Source organism: Vespula pensylvanica, chromosome 21 (assembly GCF_014466175.1).
Source record: "Vespula pensylvanica isolate Volc-1 chromosome 21, ASM1446617v1, whole genome shotgun sequence".
NCBI classification, from domain to species: domain Eukaryota; kingdom Metazoa; phylum Arthropoda; class Insecta; order Hymenoptera; family Vespidae; genus Vespula; species Vespula pensylvanica.
The window spans coordinates 39,692-54,676 of NC_057705.1; positions in this window are offsets into that span (position 1 = coordinate 39,692).

A 14,985-nucleotide genomic window follows, 5' to 3' on the forward strand; every position below is an offset into this window, starting at 1 on the left:
TATTGCAGCGACCAGGGATGTGCGATAAACGTCGATCTTTGCGTCGATCTTCGAACGTGCGCGCGTATTCCGGAGCAAATACGTTGTTCGAGCGTTGCCACGATTTGCTAAATTCGATTTGATAAATTCATTGCAAAGAGACCGACCGAATCGACTCCTCTGCTATTACTCTTATCGCTCTACGAGACGCGTCAAACGACCACCTGCTCGGATGCGATATCGTAAGAGATCCGAGCTCCTCGCGAGCTACGCGAGTGATAACGTACACACGGGTTATGTAGAAGAGATAATGCAAAACTCGATAAAAATCTAGAAAAGAGAAGAATTTCCTTTCGACCGCGGCTCGTGGTAAAATAATGTTTCTTGCGGTTGACTCGCGCGATCATTGCTCCTTTTTGAAACGTTGCGCCGGAGAAGCGCAACGCGTTAATTAAAGTAATAAAGTAACGTTTCCCGTATATAGGAGGGACGCGCGCCATGTATCGCGCTTATCGACGAGTACAATTTAATTAAATAAAGCTAATAAAAGGGGATATCTCGCGGGTGGTTATATCACAATCTCGATCCGACCGTGATTCGAGAGTTGATCGATGCGAGAGACCAAGTCGAATATACGTCGAGTGTACGTCGATACTATATCGATTAATCGATTATTATCGTTCGAGGAAGGACCGCACTCGGCCGGCCATAAGGCGCGGTCCAGGAGAAGGCAATGATATCGAACGATCTTTGTGCGTTACGCGCGTTACGCGCAGCGGATGTATGCTAATCGCCCCACCGACGATTAGTAGAATTACCCTAGTAGGCAATCTCGCGGGCCAGCATCGAAGCGCGATCCGCGAGACCGCTACGCTCGATGGCGCCTGCTCGTCGGAACGAGCGAGAAGGAGAAATCGAGCGGAAAAGTTGCGATAGCGTTGGTAGATCGAAGGGAGCTCCTGCTGGATTCGCTTGTTTTAAAGTCGCGCGTAGAGAACGTAGAGACGATGCAGATGCAGCCGCGATATGTGTCGTTGACCCCGCAGGTGGGCCCCGATGATAATAACGCTCGATCTGTAATTGCTATACGGTGGTTAAACTGGCTGGAACGACGGTTAAAATTACCTGGCCGAGTACTCGCCGCGTCGTGAAACCACCGTCTTGCTCCCATCTTTTCGATTCCCTTAGTTTTCTATTTACCCTATATCCGCGTTATATATCTTGTCTTTGCTTAGAGACCACGCGAACGCGCTCGACGACTATTCGCGATTAATAATGACGACGTCTCCGTTTCCCAAAGAAATTTCATCGAGAGTCGCTCGATGGCCCGTCGGCGCAAGACTACTTCCCTGTTTGTATCCTCCTCGCGAGACGAAAATCGATCAAACGTAGTATAGGCTTTTTTCTCTTCTCGTAAAGCCCTCGCGACGCGAGAAGGCGTTCTCCTTCTATGAGCCGCCGAATCAAATTTATACCCGCTCCTGGCGCAATTTCGCTATAAATTATAGTGATTTTTGACACCGACCTTCCCTCGGCTCTCCCTCCAACGGCGAAATTGTAGACCGGACGGCCTGAAATTACGATTATCGAAATCACTTACCAGGACGCGTTAGGAATTAAGGAGGATAATTCGATCGGCGGAGAGGATGTAATATCATCGTGGACGAAAGGAGGAACGGCGCTGATATTCCGCTCCGTTTTCCTCTCGCGAAAGCGAAAGAAAAGGAAATTCATAGAGGGGCCGTATGGTCCGTTCGTCGCAACGTCAGGAAACGTTTCGTCTTCGTCCTTGATTCTCGTCGATGCGCTCGAGACTTTCGTGCTTCTTCCCACCCGACGGCCAGGGATAGGTACCTTCCTCTTTACCCGAGAGAACTCTACTCCCGTACCTCGAGCTCCGAGCCTTTACGTTTCTCTACTTGGGAAAATATGTGCGTTTCGCGTATGTACAGCGCTCGATAAACGGATTTATTATATATCTTTCGGCGAGATTCCCCCAAACGGTTCTACAATAACGCTCGCTAACAACGCGTCTGCCAGAGTTATCGGTAGAATATGATATCCCATTGAAAGGAAGCGTTGTCGTAATTAGAGAGATATACCTATACACGTTATGTTTATGTACACGCATATCCGTTCGTTCGTGCAAACGGCAAAGGAGCGACGGGCGGGCCCGCTTATCGCGCGTTCTCTCGCGCGAATCGCCATCTCGCTTTTATAGGAAAAATAAGGTACGGAGAACGGTAGCGGAGCAACCGGGGATAAAGCGGTACGCGCACGGTCTACCGGAATTCGGTGCGCAGCGGCTTCTGATATAACGTCGAGAGGAACGTACTTGGACGTTGATAACTAATAAATAAACGAGATAGGCCATTCGGGCTTCGTTTTATCGGAGCAGTTGTAAAATTTATGGACCGTAGCTCGTAGCTTCGACGTAAAACGTAAAGGAAAGTGCCGTAACGAAAGGATCACCTCGAGTTATTAACGTCGTAACGTTCGAGATTTGAGGGGATAAAGGAAAAAAAAGAAAAAAAAAAGGAAAAAAAGAAAAAGAAAAAAGAAAAGAAAAAAGCAAAGAGGAAGCGCGCTCTCTCAAACTCTTTCACCGTCGTAGAAATTCCGTCGCGTCGATGCGCCAAACGCCAAGCGTTTGCCCTCGGTGATCGATAGGAATCGACTTTCCGAGCGTGGTCCTCGTCGGCCTCTTCTAGGATGCAATAGGAGATGGGGAGAGAGAAAGGTAATCGCGAGGGTCTGGCCGGATTCCAGAAGCGTCTGGCGAAGGCGCCGCTTTTATTGTCTCCCGATGGGCTTTGCCCACGCGATCAGCGCCGCTGAAGGAACGTGCCTTGGAAGACGGCGCTTCCAGGAGAACACGCGCGTTCCACGAGAATTTCCTGCTCTTTCTCAAATCGATCGTTCTTACGTACGAGCCTAAATGTCCCTCGTTGTTCGCGGACCGATCGCGAACGATCTCGAAGGAGAGGAAAGAAATCGGAGAAGAGAAGAAGAGATTCGAATCGGGGGTACGGTAAATCGCGAGGCACTCGTCGCGAACGCAAGCGCGATCGAGATGCAAGCGAGTCGCGCGTCCGAGCCCCTGTTCACGGAGCTGTGTCCTTTATCGATGGTGCCAGTTACGTCCTTGCACTTTCCTTCGTCGTTGTCGTCGACGACGCTTCAAACGACGTTCGATAAAAGAATCGATCTAAATTACATCGGCGATTTGCACTCGAGCCGATCGATTTCAATATAGAGATTCCAAGGAGGGTAATCGATCGAGCGATTTAGTCGATCGACCGATCGACCGGCCGAGCGCTTTCGAACGAACCGTGTAAACCGTCTATCGGTCCCGCTTCAGCGATATCGAATGTACACGAGTACGCGCGATATCTACGAGCCTGACCACTCGACGCAGCTTGGATTTTCCTCTGTATTTCCCGGTCTCGATTACGTTTTTTTCCCCGCGTCGAATAGTTTTGTTTTCCCAGCGAATCGCGACTCGGTAGCGCGATAAGCCGCGTAAATGCGTCCAAGTATCTCGATCTACTCGACTCGATAAGTACTTAAATCCTCCTCTTTCTCTCTTTTTCTCGGGTTTTATCGATAATTCGATTGATGGAAAAACAAGAAACAGAAGTCTATTACAAGGCGACTTCAGCGCTACCGTTTCTATCTTTCCTTTCGTACGTAGGCGAGAACCGTAGTCGTAATAAGGTACGCGCCGAGAAAGATAAGTATATCGTGAGACGCAACCGGGTTTACCGCAAGATAAAGAGCTATTGCAACCTATGGAGTCTCGGGGCTGCCTCGGGACGATCGATATCGGTTCGATAGGAACGATCTTTTGTCGAACGAGCGTTGTCGACGTTGTTACATCGACGTTGTGCTACCTTTCAAGACGCACGATTGCCTCTCGCACGAATTCTCTTCCGATCGAATGCTCTTTTCTTTTCTCCTCGCAGATTTTTTTTGTAAACAGGAAAGTACCAAGGATCGCAGTACGTTCCGTGTCGCTGTGCGTTTCTTCCTCGCGTATCTCGACGAAGGAGGATATTTTACTTTGCGTCCTAATGGATTCATCGAATTTGAGAAAATTTAAGAGTCGAACGATTGATCGATCTTCCGTCATCGCTCGGACGGAGCTTGACGGAAATTTACTAACGTCGTTGGATGATCTACTATTTGTTGCATCGGCTCCGCCGTGAATAATCGTTATAAAGCGAACGCGTAAAAAATGAACTACGCAAGAAGAGTACAGAGTCAACGGAGCGATACTTTTTTCACGAGATCTATGACGATTCATCGGATAATCGGGACGTTTCTTCGAGCATCGTATAACGACGTAGGATATAACGTTCCTTTTCTAAAACTCGGTTATGTCGCTCGTAAATTGTCACATTTCAATGTAGACGAATAGAAATTATACGAGCTCGTAGACGTAGATAGAGTTTGATTAGGGTCGCGAGCGCGCCTTTATAAGGCCACAAGGCGAATCGGTGTGGCCGACGGCTAGCGGCAGGTCAATAAGCCTCACTTTCAGCCAGATAAAACGCCCCTTTCTCTCGCGCGAGTTGCTCTTTCATGCATGCACGAGCGTACCGCGGTACAACGTGCTCGTCAGAATCGAGTCTCGAATCTCTTGCATGACCGAACTGCTGCTTTTTACTCTTGTACCCTCCCCCCGCGCTCTCTCGTGCATCTTTGCGTTTTTTCTCCTCCTACTCCCGCGCGTGCGAGCGTCCCCATCTGCAGGCGAAGATTTTCCCTCTCTCCCTTTTTCTTCTCTTCTCTCGAATCGAAGCCTCGAAGCAGGTGCATCGCATACGCATTCTGCGCATACCATCTGTGCACTCGTTCGGCATCACGCGTCATTCTCCTGGCTTTCCTCCGACAACTCTTTCTCCGCCTTGCATCATTTGCTATCTCCAATTTGCATGACCCGTCGCGTAAAGCCGCTAGGCGACTACAAAACGGACCGTAACCGCAGCCGTCGTTACGGTATATTTCGAAGCGTCTTTATTCTCGAAATCAGTTTACAAGGTAGAAATACGATCTCTATGCGTAAAACGAACGGTCGAGAGAACATCGAGAGATAAAGTTTTAAGCAAGAAACTCTTTCCTAAGAACAAAAAGTTTAACGTAGTCCTACGTAACGTAGTACGACGACGTTACGTAGTAAGAAGATTGATCGTTCTGGGATCGATCGTGCCAACGACGCCAACGAACTGATCCGAAATAACGAGGGTCTCTTTTGAAACGCATTATCATCTTGCGTTACGTTGCGAATAAGTGTTTATAATTTAGTGATATTTTAGGGAAAAAATCGACGACAGCGTAATACGATTCGCCTCTGGAATCATTTTATTTGAAGTTTTCTCCGTAAGAATGTTTACTTTGAATTTTCTTTCTCAATGGCGTCAAAGAGGGAATTCGAGGCGCGAGGGAAACCGTGTTATTCGCCGGTAATAGACGTCCCTAGAAGAATTTACTTTCAGTGAGATTCAGCACAAGTAACTCTTCGCCGTGGAACGAACGTTTGCGGAACAAACCGGGAGTAGCGAGTCTCCGGTTATGACCAAACATGGCTTAGGCACGCTATCTGCCTCCACGCACGAGTAGAGAGGTAGAGAGAGAGAGAGAGAGAGAGAGAGAGAGAGAGAGAGAGAGAGAGAGAGAGAGAACGCAAAGTTGCTTCCATCTCTTCTCTTCTCGAGCAAGTAAATATTACGGAGATGCTCGAATCGACGATTCCGCTATTCCTACATCTAAAGTACCTATAGTTAAATGACTTTTTCTGGATTTGTACGTCTCGTTCTCGTTCGATCGCATATCTAAGATCGAAACCTCTGTCTTTTAGCGAAAAACTCCGGATTCGTTCTCGGAAATTTCTTTTCCTCTGACTTCCTCCGAGTCACGGTCCTCCATCTCCTCTCGTTCTTCTCTCCTCGTGCATCTCGAACGACCATCTTTTTCTGTCTCTCGTCGACTGCCGTAGTCGAGACGAGAGAGCGAGTCCGGATCTTCTTATCAGGCGGCGGCAACGACGACGACGACGTCGACGTAGACGTAGTCCTTGTCGCGTCGTCGCATAATTATACTCGGCAGAAGTAATTGCTCTCAGGAATTGGGATGCATTCGGTGTCGGCACGTACCGCGTCCGGTACAAAAGTCTATAAACCGAGAGCAAGGACGCGAGTGTGCAAGAGACACGGAGATGCGGAGAGACGGAGAGAAAACAAACTAGAGAAGGTAAAGCGGCGAAGTTTGCGTAAACGCACCGCGGAAACTTTGCGGCAACGAATTTCCATAAGGAATTTGCAAATGTTTGCTCGACTCGTAGAAGGGGGACACGGTTACCCCTTCTCGTAGATCGTATCTCTATCTCTAAAATAGATATAACCGATGCGCGCTTTACATTCGTTAAAGACGAGGACGTACGCGGAAACGGTATACGGCTGCGAGAACGTTTACGTTGCCTTTCCCGATACTTTATATTACGGTGTCCCATACGCGTCTTCCAACACGATTTCCACGGTGATCGTACGGATCCGTCCTAGCGTTTCTCTCGATCGTCGGATTTATCGTCGAGTTTATCGTCGAATTTATCGTCGTTACGAAACGACGAAATATCTCCATTATTAGCGATAATTAATGTTTCGCGCGAGTAAATGGCGCGTGGCGATCGCGAGAAGAGTTCTTTCGCGTTTTCTACGCGCAAAGTACTTATCTCCTAGCTCCTCTCTCTTTCCACCTCTCTTCCTTCCTTGCTCTCTTTTTCTTAACGCGTTGCTCGCTAATTTATGTATCTTTCCATCGTACGTTCACGAAAAGTGAAACTGGTAAACGTACGTTTATGATGCGGTATCGCGGCAGTATGTCAAGATGTAGACAGAGGGTTTTCAACGACACGTGCTCGTACCTACATACGTGCTACTCGGCAAAGTATGTAAATACGTAGGTAATACGCGTGTCATACGTGGGTTGGATTTATGACTATACTAAATCGGACCTCGTTGCTTCCGATTTGCTCTCCCTCTCTCCTTCTCTCAAGCTTCATACGCTTTCGCTTTTAATGTATTTCCCCGACCCTGAGACGGTAACGCACGAGGAAACTAACGCGCATAATGCGACGAATTAAACGATTTCCGCTCTCTTTATTTCTTTTTTTTTTTTCCATAGTTTGCTGCGTTTTCGGCTTTACGGCAACGTTGTTTCTTTGAGAAACGATCGCGCGCGATTTCGTTCGATCGAGAGACTTCTTCTTCTTCTTCTTCTTCTTCTTCTTCTTCTTCTTCTTCTTCTTCTTCTTCTTCTTTAATAAAATTACGCGAGAAACGCGAGGAGAGCGAAAGGGGTCAGCAGATCGAGTCTCGCTCTGAATCGCGTAATTCGGTTTAGGTCCACATCGCGCGGCGTCGTTTATCTAACGCCGTCCTTCTCGTAAAAACGTGCCCATCGACGACGGCGGCTGGAATTTACGAGCGGAGTAGCCGCATGCTGGTGGTTTTCCTTCCTCCTCTCCTCCCCTCCTCTCTTCTCTTTCTTCTCTTGCTTCTCCTCCGTTCTTCCTATCTGTCTGCTCTTCCGCCTTCCTATCTCTCGCCGTTCGCAAAAATTAATCGATAACTGATATCGATAGGTTCGACCGAATCGTGCCTTTGTCGAAAGGAAAGCGTTGAATATCGGCACGAGACAAATGTTATCGCTCGAGGAAATAAGGTAGACCTGACGGTTTCGTATCTTTCCGTCTTGAAAAACGGCCGCGTTAGACCGCATAGTACCTGTTCGATCGAACGAATCGTTAGGAACAAACCGAAAAAACTTGTGTCGAAAGAGAGGAGGGGAGAGAAAACGGCCCCACCCTCGAACGCGCGACTTGACGCCGTCGAATCGATCGTCCAGCGTGAAAACTGAAATTTTCTCGTCGCCGAAGGCGCGTCTCGAACCGTTTTATAAAGAACAAAAGCGTATCGTATCTTCGATCGCGAACGCGAGAAGCGAGACGGTTACTTTTCTTCTTGGCACGTCTCTCTTTACGCGCGTCTCCAGCGCGTAAAAGTTTTGCAAGCGTATGAGGGGACAGCTCGGAGAGAGTCGTCCTCCGAGAGGGAGGAAACTAACCTAAGATCCATCGAACCGATAGCTACGACCGAGTGCGGTTCGAGTTATTGATCGATGCATCCTATAAGCTGTAGGCCACCTCCCTCTCCCTTGCACGGCGTTAGCTAACTCGCAGATGCACCTCGCAAGATTCCCTCGGCTACGCGTCTACGCGCGAATATCCGCTCTCCGGCGTATGTACGAGTTATAATCCGACGCGTATCTTACGCGCTACATCTGTAATCCGCATGTCGGGAGCAAGAGTACTGGCTTATCGGTCGTAACCGACCTCTTCTCGACGTTTACATCGAAAGTTGGCGCTCGAAATCACCGATCGGTGCTACGTCGCGCCGACGGTCGCCGGTTCAAACGCCGAGTCGACTAAGCTTTCTTCTCGTTTCGAAATGCTCCTCGAAAGCTTTTTGTCGAAGACCGAATCTACCGGAATCGTGGCGTTATTAGCCGATTACGTAGCCGATTACGTAGCCGATTACGTAGCCGATTACGTGCCATCCCGGTTCAAGTTGGCGAGCCAACTAAACTCTTATCGATCGCGCATCGCATGGGATCGCGCGTCCGATCGTAGGAGAAAAAGTACTCCTAACGTACTCCTCTATTTGTTGTATTCTCGAAATAATCTCGAGTTTGCATCTATCTAGCGTATGATCGAGCCGCATAATCCATTACTTTGAATATTTTATTCGACGCCGTATAATTTTCAGACTTTGCAGTTTTGCGAACATGAATAATTTACGAAGCTCCTTATCGGCCCAAGAGCTTTCCGTCCCACAAACTTCCTCTTGAATGAAATTATCGTGGAAAAGAATATTTATTCGTTAAACTCGATAAATTCATTAGCATCGCTATGAGAGGGATTTGATCCTCACGAATGTTTAAACGGAAAATATGAAGCACGTTTTAGCTCGTCGTTCGAACAGGTCGGTCGTATTTCTTCAGAAACGTTCACTCTTCGATGCGAGCCGTAGGTTCGTCGGCTTCCTTTTCACCTCGAGATTAGAATGCACGATCGAGGAAAGAGAGCGAGCGGAGGTTGCTTAACGAAGGTACGCTAATCGGAATTAATCGTTTCGCGTTCGACAAAGCACCACACTGGTCGCTCTCAGGTACTTACTACGCGCTCTTATTGCGTTCCCATCCCTTGGATTTTATCAGAAAACCGTCCTTATTCCGTAATCGAATTACGCCCGCTCGTATCCTACTTTTGACGCGTTGGAATTAATCGAGAATTATTATTATCATTATCATCATCATTATCATTATCATTGTTATAAAAGTAATTAAGCTCTCTCGTCGGAGCGCGTTAATTGCAGGGACTGCTTACGGCGATGGTCGCTCCGTACGAAAAAATTACTTGGCGTAACGAAATTAAAACCTAACGAATTAGGTTTGGCCAGGTACGTCAGGTACGTTGGATTCGTTCCTTTTTTTTTTAGAGCTCTCGTTCCATTCTTTTCGATACCATCGACGGTTCCTCGGAGGCTCGATTAGGTAGATCGATTCGGTCGAACGATTCGATTCGGTTCGTTTCTTAGCCGGGGGAGAAGCAAAGGTACGCGAGTCGCTCGGTCAAACGAGCTCGCTCTCTAATCCGTTAAAAGCCGATTTTACGAGAGCGAAGCGTTCGCGGCCGTTCGTCGCTACCGAGCGCGCGATCCTCCGGGAGGCGGCTCCTCTTCTCTTTTCCAGTCGTTAATGTCATCGACGTTGAAACCTCGTCGATATTCGCGCGAGAATGGCTGCAGCTGCATCGCAGGAAGTACGAGCGGTTTCTTATTCCTTTTTCCCCTTCTACGACGATAAATCGATGGCCACGGCCGTCGTTTCGCGTTATTTTCCTTTTCATTTTCTTTATTTCCGTCGGCCTCTTCGCTCGTTATAGAAAATCACGCTCTTCTGTCTCCCGTCGTCGTCCTCGGGCAACATTAACGAGAAGGAGCTAGCGAGAGAGCGCTCGATCACCTACTACGATATCAAAGCGACGTAATCGCAAGGTTTAATTTGCGATAAGAAAGCAACTAGACGTATCGCGTAGCAATAGAGAATGATATAAATCCGTGGAACGGCACGTTATCGCGTATCCTGAATATTCTCGGCGGTCGCTGTAATTTTCCTCGTCGTCCTAACAATTTTCGGCACGAAACTCGATTCGATTTACGTTGGAAGATTGAAGTTTGCGGATTCGTAATCCGAAAACTGTATGCGATCGAAATTAAAGTCATCGTAGACGGAGTAAAGTACGGGAGAGACAGTTTTCTACTCCATTCATAAAGTTTCGAGGAGTTGGCGCGGAGGGAGATACGCGGGGAAAACACGTAGGTAGACGCGAATCGCCGGGTTCGTCGACACGGGAATAAAACTTAACCGGTGGAGTAAAGTAATCGATAAAACTCGGCGAACTATATTTTTTATTTTCGACGGAATCGATATAATCCAGGAACGATCGAGTCTACCTCGAGTGCAGCTCCTCCGCGCCCTAGTCGATGTCCCTTCGAGTCTCTTTCGAAAGCGTCCCGTATAATAGCGTCGTAACGAGGACTACGAAGTAGGAGAAATCCGGAGGTCGATGCCAGAAATAACGAGGAAACGATTCGCGATATCAAGTAGCTACGCGTCGAAGTTGCCGCAGAAAGAAAGATCTCTTACGTCGGAACCGTTTGAAAATATGCTTAACGGGTAATTATCGCGAGCGATTCTAACCGATTGCGTTGGCAGAGGATCGCTCGTTGTTTTTTAGCCGACGATCGAGAACGACGTCCGAACTGCGAAAAGAGAGGTTTCTATCGGTACCTGCAATGCGGTATCATTGTACTGCTAGGAGGGCGACCGCCGCGCCGGAAGGTTTGCGTGCGACGTTTCGAGATGCATCGGACGGTGCATCGGACGGTGCATCGACCGACCGATCGACCGGCCGACCGACGGTGCACGACCGGTGCACGATACGATACGAGACGATACGCGCCGGCAAAACGATGCCTCTATCCACGGTACCGCAGTGCGTTCCTCGACTAGGTCGCGACCCCGGTTCGCTTCTCACCTGCCTCGAACCGTTCTTACCTTCTTCGACCGCTCGTGTGTACTTTTTATTCCGCTTGCGCTTTCAAGTCGATAAACTTTAAGCAGCGAACCGATCGAAATCGTTCACAGACGACTCGAAGTCGCTTTCGTCGAAAGCATTTTCAATATCAATTTCGATATCAACGTTCGAATCGAACGAATTAATAATTTAAAATTGACACGTCGTTACGATTCGCGATCGGTTTCTGTAATATCTTCCTTCGTTAGGTAGACTACGACTCGATCGACAAATCTTTGATCCTTCAATGAAAAAGGAAGAAAGAAAAGTGAAAGAATTTCGATCGGAAGTAGGTTCGGCGAACTACTGATCGAACTATCGAACCGGCGGAAAGGACAAAGGGAACGGCGAAAGTATTCGTCGATCGGCGCGAATAGAATCCCGAGCGTGCGGATATCGAAGCGAGAGATCCGTCAGAGGGGGGGAGATACGTTCCGCTCTCGATGACGTAACGTATGCGACTCGGAAAAGACGTCCAAGAGCTGTCTTTTGAAAGACGAGTAGAAGCGTGCTGCTTTTCTCCAACGAACGAACGAACGAACGAACGAACGAACGAACGAACCTTCTCTATCCTCTATGACATGGCGCGTTGCATTCGACGATGCAATAATTCGATTAGTTAGCGAAGTATTAATTGACGCGCCAGGGTATACTCGATGGAGGCACACACAGGCTCTCCGGACCATCGAGATGGATGAGAGATAGACGGATCGGAGAGAGGGAGAGGCAAGATCGATCGGATCGATGCAGCACGATGCACCGGACGTGTACGAAGCAAACGGTGCGTTTAACCGAGTCCGGCGTCTCAAACGTGAAAAGGGGGAAGGGAGGGGGAATACTAGTCGATCTTATCGAGTTTTTGAAATGGCACGGATCGTAAGACGCGCGAGAAAATGCCATCTCCGATGAAAAAAATACGATCGACCTATTCTTCGAGTAGATTCTAGTAGCTGCGATATATAAAGTGCCAAACCAACAGAAAGATCGCGTTCGCTCGAGTAGCTTTCGTCCCAAGTATTTTCGCGCGTTTCGGAGCACGACGCGTTTCTTAGAAACGAATTCAAACGTTGTACTCTTTATGCCGAAGAGAGCAGGTAGGTATATCGACGTCGCGAACGCGTTAACCGTCGCAATAATATCGATGTCTCGAACGAAGAGATCGCCTTGCGCAACGGTCAAGACGTATTACGCTTACGAGGGAGATCTCCGGAAGAGACGATCAGAATATAAACGTTAGTACGCTTTAATAATCCCGAACGCTACACGCGTACTTTCTTAGATTCGTCCTTTCCTCGGAGTAGTTTCGAATCGATCGACGGGAAGGTGGTATATGAATATCGAACGCGCTTCTTCTCCTTCTTCTCTTTCTTGCTCCTTCTCGGCCTTTCGTTTCACCCTTGCTCTCTCACGATCGTTCGCCTTCCCTTACCGAATTTCTCTCTCCCTCGCACGCTCGCTTTTTCTCGTACCTCTCCATCGGCCAGCTCCCCGGGGGGCGAAGCCAGACCGTTTTCTCCTCGCAGACACGCTGTCAGAGTCCTCGAGTGTAGGGTATCCACGTTCAACGATCCACTCGGACCGCTCTTGGGTCGAGTGTCGCTTCGAACGAAGAAATCGAAAGTCGAATTTACTCGATTTACGCGCGCGGTACAAATTTGAGAGCTCGCTCGCCGAGGAAAGATTGATAAGCGAACGATGCACGTGCGACGTCGTCTCGCCCTCGATCCCGAGAAAATATCCGACGCGTTCGAGTTACGAGGAACTCGAGCAAGCGTCCGCTCGCATTGGAAAGAATTAGTCCGTAAGGTTTCGTCGTTAAATCTTTCACCGTCCGTTTCAGTCGTTCGTGAAGCGGAAGCGACTCGCAAAGGCGAGAAAGACGGCTATGCTCGAAGAGCGTGCATCCTCGGAGAATATCCGCGCATTCCGAGTCCGATCGGCGAGAAGAGGGAGTACGGTCGCACGGTAAAAAGGAATCGCGGAGAGGAGCGAAGAATCTATGGAATCTTTTTCGCGATCGTTCACTCGCGAAAATTCCAATTCGGCTTGTGTACGTAAACGCTCGTACGAGCCACGAGATAGGCTATTCTCCTCTGTTCCCGAGAGAAGGGAGACTCGTCGCAAATGCGGGATTGGAAAATTTGCAAATGCGCGGTTACGGAAGCTGGGACCGAATTTGAAGAAGCGTTTGAACGGCTATACGGGCCAATTCGCGTAGAAACGAAAATGTCAAACTCTCCCGTTTCCTCTCTGCTCCCGACTCCTCTCGTAGATCGCGCTTAGGAATCGTCGATGGAAAGGTATCGGCAGGCGATTAGGACCGTCGAGTCAACGACCTCGCGAAAGCCCGGGGGCGGTTCGGTAGGCCGGTAGAAAAGAGCGATAAAAGCGAGCAATTAAGAGCGAAAGCCGAAAAGGAAGCTCTTATCGCGCGCGCCGCGTATCCTCGACGGCGGTGTGTGCCCGATCCATAACATTTACCGCCGCGCTCTCTTCTGTCCTCTAACGACTCCGCGATATGCACGAACAGCGCGTAAATATTTGACAGCGTGTAAATATTTATCGCAGAACCCAATTTGCAAACTCGACGAGCCTTCGACGCCGATGAAAGTTCTCCGTCAGTCGTCGTTGGTACGCGTTCGGTGTCGGCCGAAAGAATGAATGGCCTTTCGCGAATCGAACGGAGGGTCGTTCCACCTTACCGTGCGTAGCCCTTTTTTCCGAGAGAGATCTTCCTCGCGATCCATCGAACGTGCGGTTAAACGTTTCGACGTAACGGCAAACCTACGTACTCGTTACGATCTCATTGCCATTTACTTTATTTATTTTACAACGAATAAAATAGCTCGTACGCGACGCGGCGCGACGTTAATACCGTTTTATCAAAGTCGACGAGTCAAAGTTAATCTTCGCAAAGTCCTCGTTCTTCGTGACAATTCGCGAGCACGCTCGAGTCGTTCCTTTTACGTTCTCGTAAAGCGCCGTACTTTGCGAGATTACGAGCATTTAAATGCTAGGGATCGTCTTTGAGATCGAATCTGGTCGATGCGTCGATCGAGAGGAAGATTAGAAGGGATTATCGGAAGTCGACTCGCTTCCTCGAGAGCCAGAGTAAGCCTGCTTGAGATTTTTATTTCAAACTTTCTCGCGATCGTTGCTCCTAGTCGCTAATCCTTCTAGAGTGAAAATAATACATTTTCTCGAGCGCCGGAAGCGGCATCGTTCGAGGGCACGCGATTCCCCGCGAGCGCTCGTTGAAATTCTTCCACCTTCTCTCTCTCTCTCTCTCTCTCTCTCTCTCTCTCTCTCTCTCTCCCTTTCGAGTTCTTTCGGAATTTATTGCCCTTCGCCGATCATGAGACCGACTCGAACGCAAAGTGCAGGCCGCTCCTTCAGCTAGGAAGGGAAATAGGATCGATACGAAGAGCTCCCTCGGCGTTTCTGTCTTGTCGCCTCTCTCTCTCTCTCTCCCCCCCGCGTCCAAGGGACACGCAACGCGAAATTCGCCGGTAAATTCGGAGTAATTCGATATTCGAGTCGAAACGAGTAGGAAGCTTCTTGTCGGATCGTTAAAAAACGTCTTTAACGAAAAATTCAAAGGCTTTGAAAAATCTCTCGAGAAACGGAATCAACGTCCTTTCGCGTTGTAGATTTTACATGAAAGTATCGGATTATGCTGCGGGACGGTAGAGATGGTAAGGAAAATCGATGTTCCTTCGTCGACTTGGCACGTTTCCCATTTTACGACGTACTCGAGGGAGAGAGAGAGAGAGAAGCCGAAGATGCCGCACTGGGTGGTCTTTAATTGA